Source organism: Passer domesticus, chromosome 5, assembly GCF_036417665.1.
Source record: "Passer domesticus isolate bPasDom1 chromosome 5, bPasDom1.hap1, whole genome shotgun sequence".
Classification (NCBI taxonomy): Eukaryota; Metazoa; Chordata; class Aves; order Passeriformes; family Passeridae; genus Passer; species Passer domesticus.
The window spans coordinates 32,810,761-32,817,919 of record NC_087478.1 but is presented as its reverse complement, the minus strand read 5'-3'; positions in this window follow the sequence as shown (position 1 = coordinate 32,817,919).

Below are 7,159 nucleotides of genomic sequence, written 5' to 3'. Positions count from 1 at the left end.
CATTTCTGCTCAGTTACTGCAGTATAGACAGATCATTAAAAACACTCATCACCTCCTTTTCAGTGGTCAGCACCAAGTACAGAGATTTATAGGATCTATCAGATTTTTGGGGCTCCTTATTTATTCTTTCATCCACATATTTGTATTTGCATTTGTATATTTCAAATAAAATAATTTTATGTTTTGACTTTTGTAGATTCCTGTCCCTAAGAGCATCTGATAGAGCAGCATTTATTTCAGAACTTGCAGCATGAAGTGCAGGTCTGCCCAAACCACCTCAAAAGCATTTGTGAGCTGCTGAATCTGCTGTTGGGCTTACACAGACATCTCCAGGGACAGCTGCTGTGCAGTTACCTTCCCCAGCTTTTCTTACCATTCTGGTCCAAGCTCTGGCTCATTAGCATCACATACAGTTAGTTCTACATTACTAGTTTTCCTCCCTTTGATCAGGTTTTCCAGAACTGAAACCCCAGTTCTGCAGCATCAAAAAATATTACCACTGGAACTGGGGTCTTGTTGCATATTTTGTTTAGTATATGGTCATGGTCAAAACAGTATTTTAAAATTTAATTTAAAAAAAATTTAAGAAATTTAAAAAAACCCAAAACACGTTTTCAGTTGCCAGGGTAGCTTAGATTAGAAACACAAATTAAAAATCCTCTCTTGTTTAAACTCCAGACCTGCAAAGTAAGTCAGTGCACTGTTGCCCAAACACCTAAATTTCACCACTTAAGAAGTGACTTCACTGCTGACACATCCATCTGCTCACCAGAATCCAAATCTAGTTTTGTGAGGTCTCCCATATTAAGAGCCACCAGTCCATTACAGCTGACTGCTGAAAGCCTGCAAGAAGGGAAATCATTAGCAAGGCAGAAAGAAAATATGGAGCCATGCTATGAAATCTGCTTTTTCAGCCACAAAACTCAGCTGTGGGGGGCATGGATTTACTGCACTCCTTGCAGCAGTAGCCAGCCATCCAGACTGGACCACCAGCAAACATCTGGCTACGGGAGCATGGCCTGGTGGCCACCCACCTGCACAAACTTTGTCAAAATGTACACTGCAGAAGTGAACCTCAGAAATAGCTTGCAAAGGATTGAAATAGAACTTTGAAGTAAGCCAGTCTTAACAGAAAGCTTCAGTAGCTTGTCAAGGAAAATAAAATTCTCTAGATCCATTTCTAATCCATTCTTCAAATACCTAAAATTTCTTTTCTACGAAGACATCTCGCTGGTTTCCCCCCAGCCCCGATTTTTTTGGTGTTTGTTAATGAGGTTGCGGCGCCATCTCCTGGAAGAACACGACTGGTTGCAACTGCTCCTGAAATTTTCCATTTCCCTCTGCCCACAGAACCGGCTCACACAGTAGATTCTGCCAGGGCAGCAACCTGACGCAACTAGATAGGCAAAAAAAAAAAGAAACCAAAAAAAACTGCTGACCTTTTTTTTCTTAGTAGATATACTGCAATAATGAGCACTGGGAAAGAATGGAGAGGTTGATTTTAGCTTATACTCCACTTTTAAGAGGCAACACGAGATTTATTGTTACAGAATCAGCACTGGGAGGGCACAAGCCTGCTCAAACAGATCTGGCCATTCATTGGTTCAAATAAAAATGAAAGGGTTTCTGGTCCAAGAGGTACATATACCTTGTGGCCAGAGGGTATAAAACCCAAGGTCCAAAAGGCTAATAACACCCCATGGTGAAATCAAAATACCTCCAACAAATCTTTTTTTAGATTTATGTTTCACTGCTTTACAAAACCACTGAGAAACTATTAGGTTAGCACTAAAACCACTTTCACATAAAAAGGGCCATTGTCAGAGTTAATTTTATCCTTTTTTAAAAAATAAAATATTATTAAATACTTTAACACTTAGCATTGGAAAAATACCAAAGAATAGTCCTTTTAATCAGATGATTGATGCAACTCCTACAAATGCAATGCTGATCATCCAGGGGGAAGAGTAACTTAAAAAAATTAAAACACCAAAAGATGGAAAACCCAGAAAGACTCACCCATTCTCAGATATAAGTGCACACTTATGCACAGATACGTAGTGGAGATTTTGAAGTGTTAGAGAGCCACTTGAACAAACAGAAAACATTATTTAATAATTACTAGCAAGCAAGTATTTTAATCTTGCAGCTATATGTGATATTAATAGCCCTAGGCACTTTGCTATATTTATGAAGCATTCTGAAATCTTTGTTACGAGGCATAAAAGCATATAATTTATCAGCCTGGTGTTACTACTGGCATCATCAAGAAGAAATAATAGTTTTTTCTAGGACAGAATAAACAAAAAATACTTTAGTTACTTAAAACAAACACTTTTCTTCCATTAAACATCTTCAGGGCTTGATATTTAAGGCTCTTTATGAAAAATGAAAAAATAAAAAATTATAGTGATTTTTATGATCTAAGCAATGTAATAGAAGTCTTGGGCATCATGGCTCCCTGCAGAAAAATCCCAGTGCACTTAAATTTTATTCAAAAACCCCGGTCAAAAGGGTAACTTGGGGCTACAAGAATACCCTATACACAACTCATCATCTCGCTTTTGAGCACAAAAATAAGCTACAGCACCGTGCTGTATTCACCAGCACAGGGTAGTGTATTTACTGGTACAGGCAGGCAGAAACAGCTGGATCTTCCTTCAGCAAAGGCCACTGATGAGCTGTGCAGTCAGACTTCACAGCAAATAGCCTCTTCTTCAGCCACACGATCAAGGAGCTCTAAGAACAGATTTCTCAAAGAAGCTTCTGATGTTGTTCTCAGATACTTTACTTTTAATAAACCTATTTCCACTACTTTGTCAAAGAAATAGCTGGTCTTAAAAATGGAGTGCATTATATATGACATCTTTGTAGTCAAACATACTATTCTGCATGCAGACCTCAGACATTTCCTAGGGCTTCTGTGTTTCTCTAACATCTGCTCGTGTCATAAATGAATTTTTTTATTGCTATAGGCTGAAATCTGATCAAAACTACAGAAAAGTATGCAAGATTTAAACAAGGCAAGCAAGACTGGGTTTTGTAGTGACATAAAGCAACAAATATTGACAATAAGAGACAATCTGTTTACAATCCTAAAGTGCATGTGTTGTAACATTTCTCTTGTAAACAAACAGTACAGAAGCTCAGAAACAACACTGTGACATTTAAGGCTAACTCTGTAAATAAATACTTAAATCTTGTATTATAGTTTTTGCCTTTTGAAAGCACTATCCAAAGAGACTGCTCCTTGATGTGTTCCAAGTATTGCTGTACTTTACAACACTGGCAGGTCACTTTCTGAAATGAGAGAAGTGGTCTCCTCTGAAGCCAACTGAAACAAGTGCTAAGTAAGTCTGCAAGTAAGTGTATTTTTTGTTTTTAAAAAAGCAGCATAAGCATTCTTGATTTGAAATAATATTTATTCACTAGACTGTGTTAAAACTCAAATAAAGGAGATGAGCATAGACTAAATGCTCGTCCATATTCTCTTCAGCACTTCTGAAGGTGGGAGGTGGGAAGAAAATCTGACTTGATTCCTGCAGAATCTTTCCACTGATCCTGGGAACTATGTATTGTGGTCATTTGCTTTACTTCATTAGATGCCATAGCAGCATTTTAAGGTTCCTCCTTGGAAATAGATTTATTGGAATTATTAGAAATACTAAATCGTAGTTTCAGCTATTAATTGCTGCCAGAGGAATTTTTTTAAATAATAATGAGGTGAATTCCCCAGAATTCTTCTTCCAGAAGAAGTTCCATTAAGCTATTTTTAGGACAAACCTTCTCTTGAAATGTAATTGTGCACTTACTAATTACAATTAAAAAGATGTGTAAAAAGTAGAGTATTGCATCCTTGCAGCCAACTGGACAGACCTGTAAATGAGCATTACTCTGCTACGACTTTTTCTGCAACACATCATCCCCATTTCACAACAGCATATTCTGCTCAGCATTCACACTACACACAACTGTGGACCCTCTGCATCTGGGCTCGGAAGCACGCTGTGAAATAAGCTCCCAAGTTCTCTTCTTTCTATAGTACAGAATGTACTTTTCCTATATGATGTAGCTAAAAGCAAACAAAATGACATCCGTACTGCAACAGCAACCCTTGGGGGTTCTTTCCAGCAGGTCTGATTCTCTTCTCTGGAGACACTTGTTCTCACCTGGGAGGTCTGATCTCGCAGACATGCAGGATATTACCAGTCCTATTTGGCCAGTCATATTAGAATTTGTTTGTTCCTGGTATGCACTTCAGGACACCAAAGAATAGTTTGACCAAAGAATGCTCATTAAACTCTGCAGTGCTCTTCTTGACCTTTATCTATAGAAGCACCTGAACCTGCCAATGGAGCTTTTATTTTTCCACCCTTCCACGTGCTGACATACAACAAGAAAATCCCAGCTTGTTGCCAAACTGTTTCTGCATTCTTTCCAATCACTGTGACAAAGATAACTTGGATAACATGTCAAATATTGTGTTGATAAATAAGCTATGCAGTCTTGCAGCAATAAATTCCTAGTGACAACAGTATTAAGAAAAAGACCAACATATATAAAACATTTGCCAAACAGCACTAGAATGCAGATTCACTTTTGTGTGTGATAGCCGGCCTTTGTCTTCATTTTAAGTTTCCTGAACCAGCCATGTGCAGCCACCTAACAGACCTGAAGTAAGTAATTCATGCACAATCAGAAACTTTTACTATCTCAGAAAATGTTTTGTCTTTACATGGCCCTTGATGAAACCAACTGTTTCAACTTTAATACATGTGATCAAACCATTCAAAACACTTTCTCCATGTATAAATAATCTCTCAATTTTTCTTGTACAACCACAGAATGACTGGATACACAAGGCTGAAAACCACTCAAATTAATTCATATTCAGAAATCAAATAGCAACACCACTACAAAATAACACAATTGTGGGGTTTTTTCTCTTATTTTCAGAAGTTTGGAGTAAAGAACTGCAAAAATAATTACCTACAGCAGAGGTAAGGTAAGAACTGTAAGAATAGAGTATAATCTTCTATGTCAAACAACTTTTTAATCTTGATATTGACTACCTGGAGATACACATATTCTACCTTTTTATTAGAGTTGAACTCAACCCACTTTATATGCCCAAACTGGTACCAAAAGCAGCACAGTTCAGTATTTCATTTTGGCTGCCCCCTGTGAAGGTATTAAAATCAACCACTGCTGTTCATCTGTATCTTTTGTTCCTCACTTCAATTTTGATGATATGGTTTTTGCAAACAAGTCACATTTCAAACCAGAGTCATGGATTTTCAGCTTAGAGTATTAGGAGAAAGAACTCTGTAGAACTCAGTAACTTTAGTATATTCCTCTTTAAAAAGACTCAATTTGATCATTTCCACATTTGGAAAAAAATATGGTAATGTTGTTAAGACTTTGAAAAGGATTTGATGATGGGAAATCCAAATTTTTTTCCCTTCTGTCAATTGTGGCTGACACTTCAAAGTTGCCAGCTGTGGAGAGAAAAGAATCTAAGTAGCGCCTACCATACATTCCATCAGTAAGCAGATTTCAGCTGTTAAAATTCAAAGCACCTCACTGGCAAGCTGGGCTACAATAGAATGCTATCATTCAATACAGTGTGAGCATTCTGAAACTGAAGGGCAGAAGAAAAATTTCCATGAAGCCACATTCGATGGAATTCTGTGGAACACATAATTTTGTTTTGTCCCTAGGTAATAGGTATTTTCACTGCAGAGGGGAATGCTTGGGCTATGAACTGCCTCAAAAATAGCAGCCAGTTACGTGTAAGCAGGGCATCTCTACATGAAATGCCTCTGGAAAATGGATACTGCATGCAATATATGAAAACATTCTCTTGCACAATGGAAATATTGTCGATGCAGGAGACAATTCTGAGCCTTCTAGCAAATAACCTTAGTAAGGACTGAAGAAAAAAAGTCTTCCAGAAGACTCAATATTACAAGATCAAGAATCCCCAGGAAGGGTGGCATCCAAAGTACAGTAATCAGACGTTTAGGAGTCCAGGATTTGTTCAGTTGAAGAGAAGAAAGGCTGGATGCTGAATGGAAACTACAGTCATATAGAACTGGGGCTTTTTAATCTATTAATAAAAGAGCAGTGGAAAAAAGTAAATGGCAAATTGCTTCCATAGGAATATCTTTACTGCACTGAACCAAGTGACACAGCTTCCTTCCTAAAGCTTTATTAAACTTACTTATAATTGTCAAGTGAAAGAAATCCACCTAAAAAGGAAAATAATTTCTGCACAATAAAAGAAAAAATAAAAATATGACAAAACCAAGTATAAACTCCTTCAGAATATAAGTATTTTCAAAATTACTACACAATTTCATCAAAACACTCTTTTTAAGAAGAAGCAAAAACTACCCCTTTGCATTCTGGGATCACAGGCCACCACTTGCCAATTAATATTTTCTTTCCCTTCTGTATTTCCCATTCTTCAAAAACATCAAAGGCAGAACGCAGAGAAAATTATTTTAAATTAAAATAATCTCACTTTGGTTTTGTCTTTTTCTCAGCATGACATTTAGTTAACATCTTCCAACCAGTGTCCATATTTTCTCAGAAACATGCTTGTATTTCTTCTGTGGTTCAGTGCCATGTTCTAAACCACAACACACAGGTGAACATCAGCAGAAATCCTTTGTTTGTTTTGGGGGATGGATGTTCTTTCTGAAGGAAGTTTTCTCCTCATTTAAGATTATGTGGGATTATTAAAGCCTCATGGGGTGGAAACAAATCTAAAGAAGTATAATTCCATACCAACACAAAATTGCCTGATTCTCACAAAAGGCTCATTTGCAGAAAGCTTCTGTTTCACCAGCACTGCTCATGGAAGATTAATTTACTTCATTAGTCTTAAAAATTCCCTCCCCAAACTCAGATACAATGAAAAATTATATATGGATACTGATGAAGAAGGTAGATTTAATGTGAGAGTTATAACCATACCCAACAGCTCTTCCAGGGCAAGGAGCAACACTTGCTGCCAGAATTTCTACCTGCTCACGTTCAGTAGTGCAGCACTCAAATCTTCCCATCTCATAGCAAGGAGGAATCAAAGAGGGGGGAAAAAAAGCAATAAACTGACTACTATTTTTCTTTTTTTTTTCAGAATTAATTTTAAGAA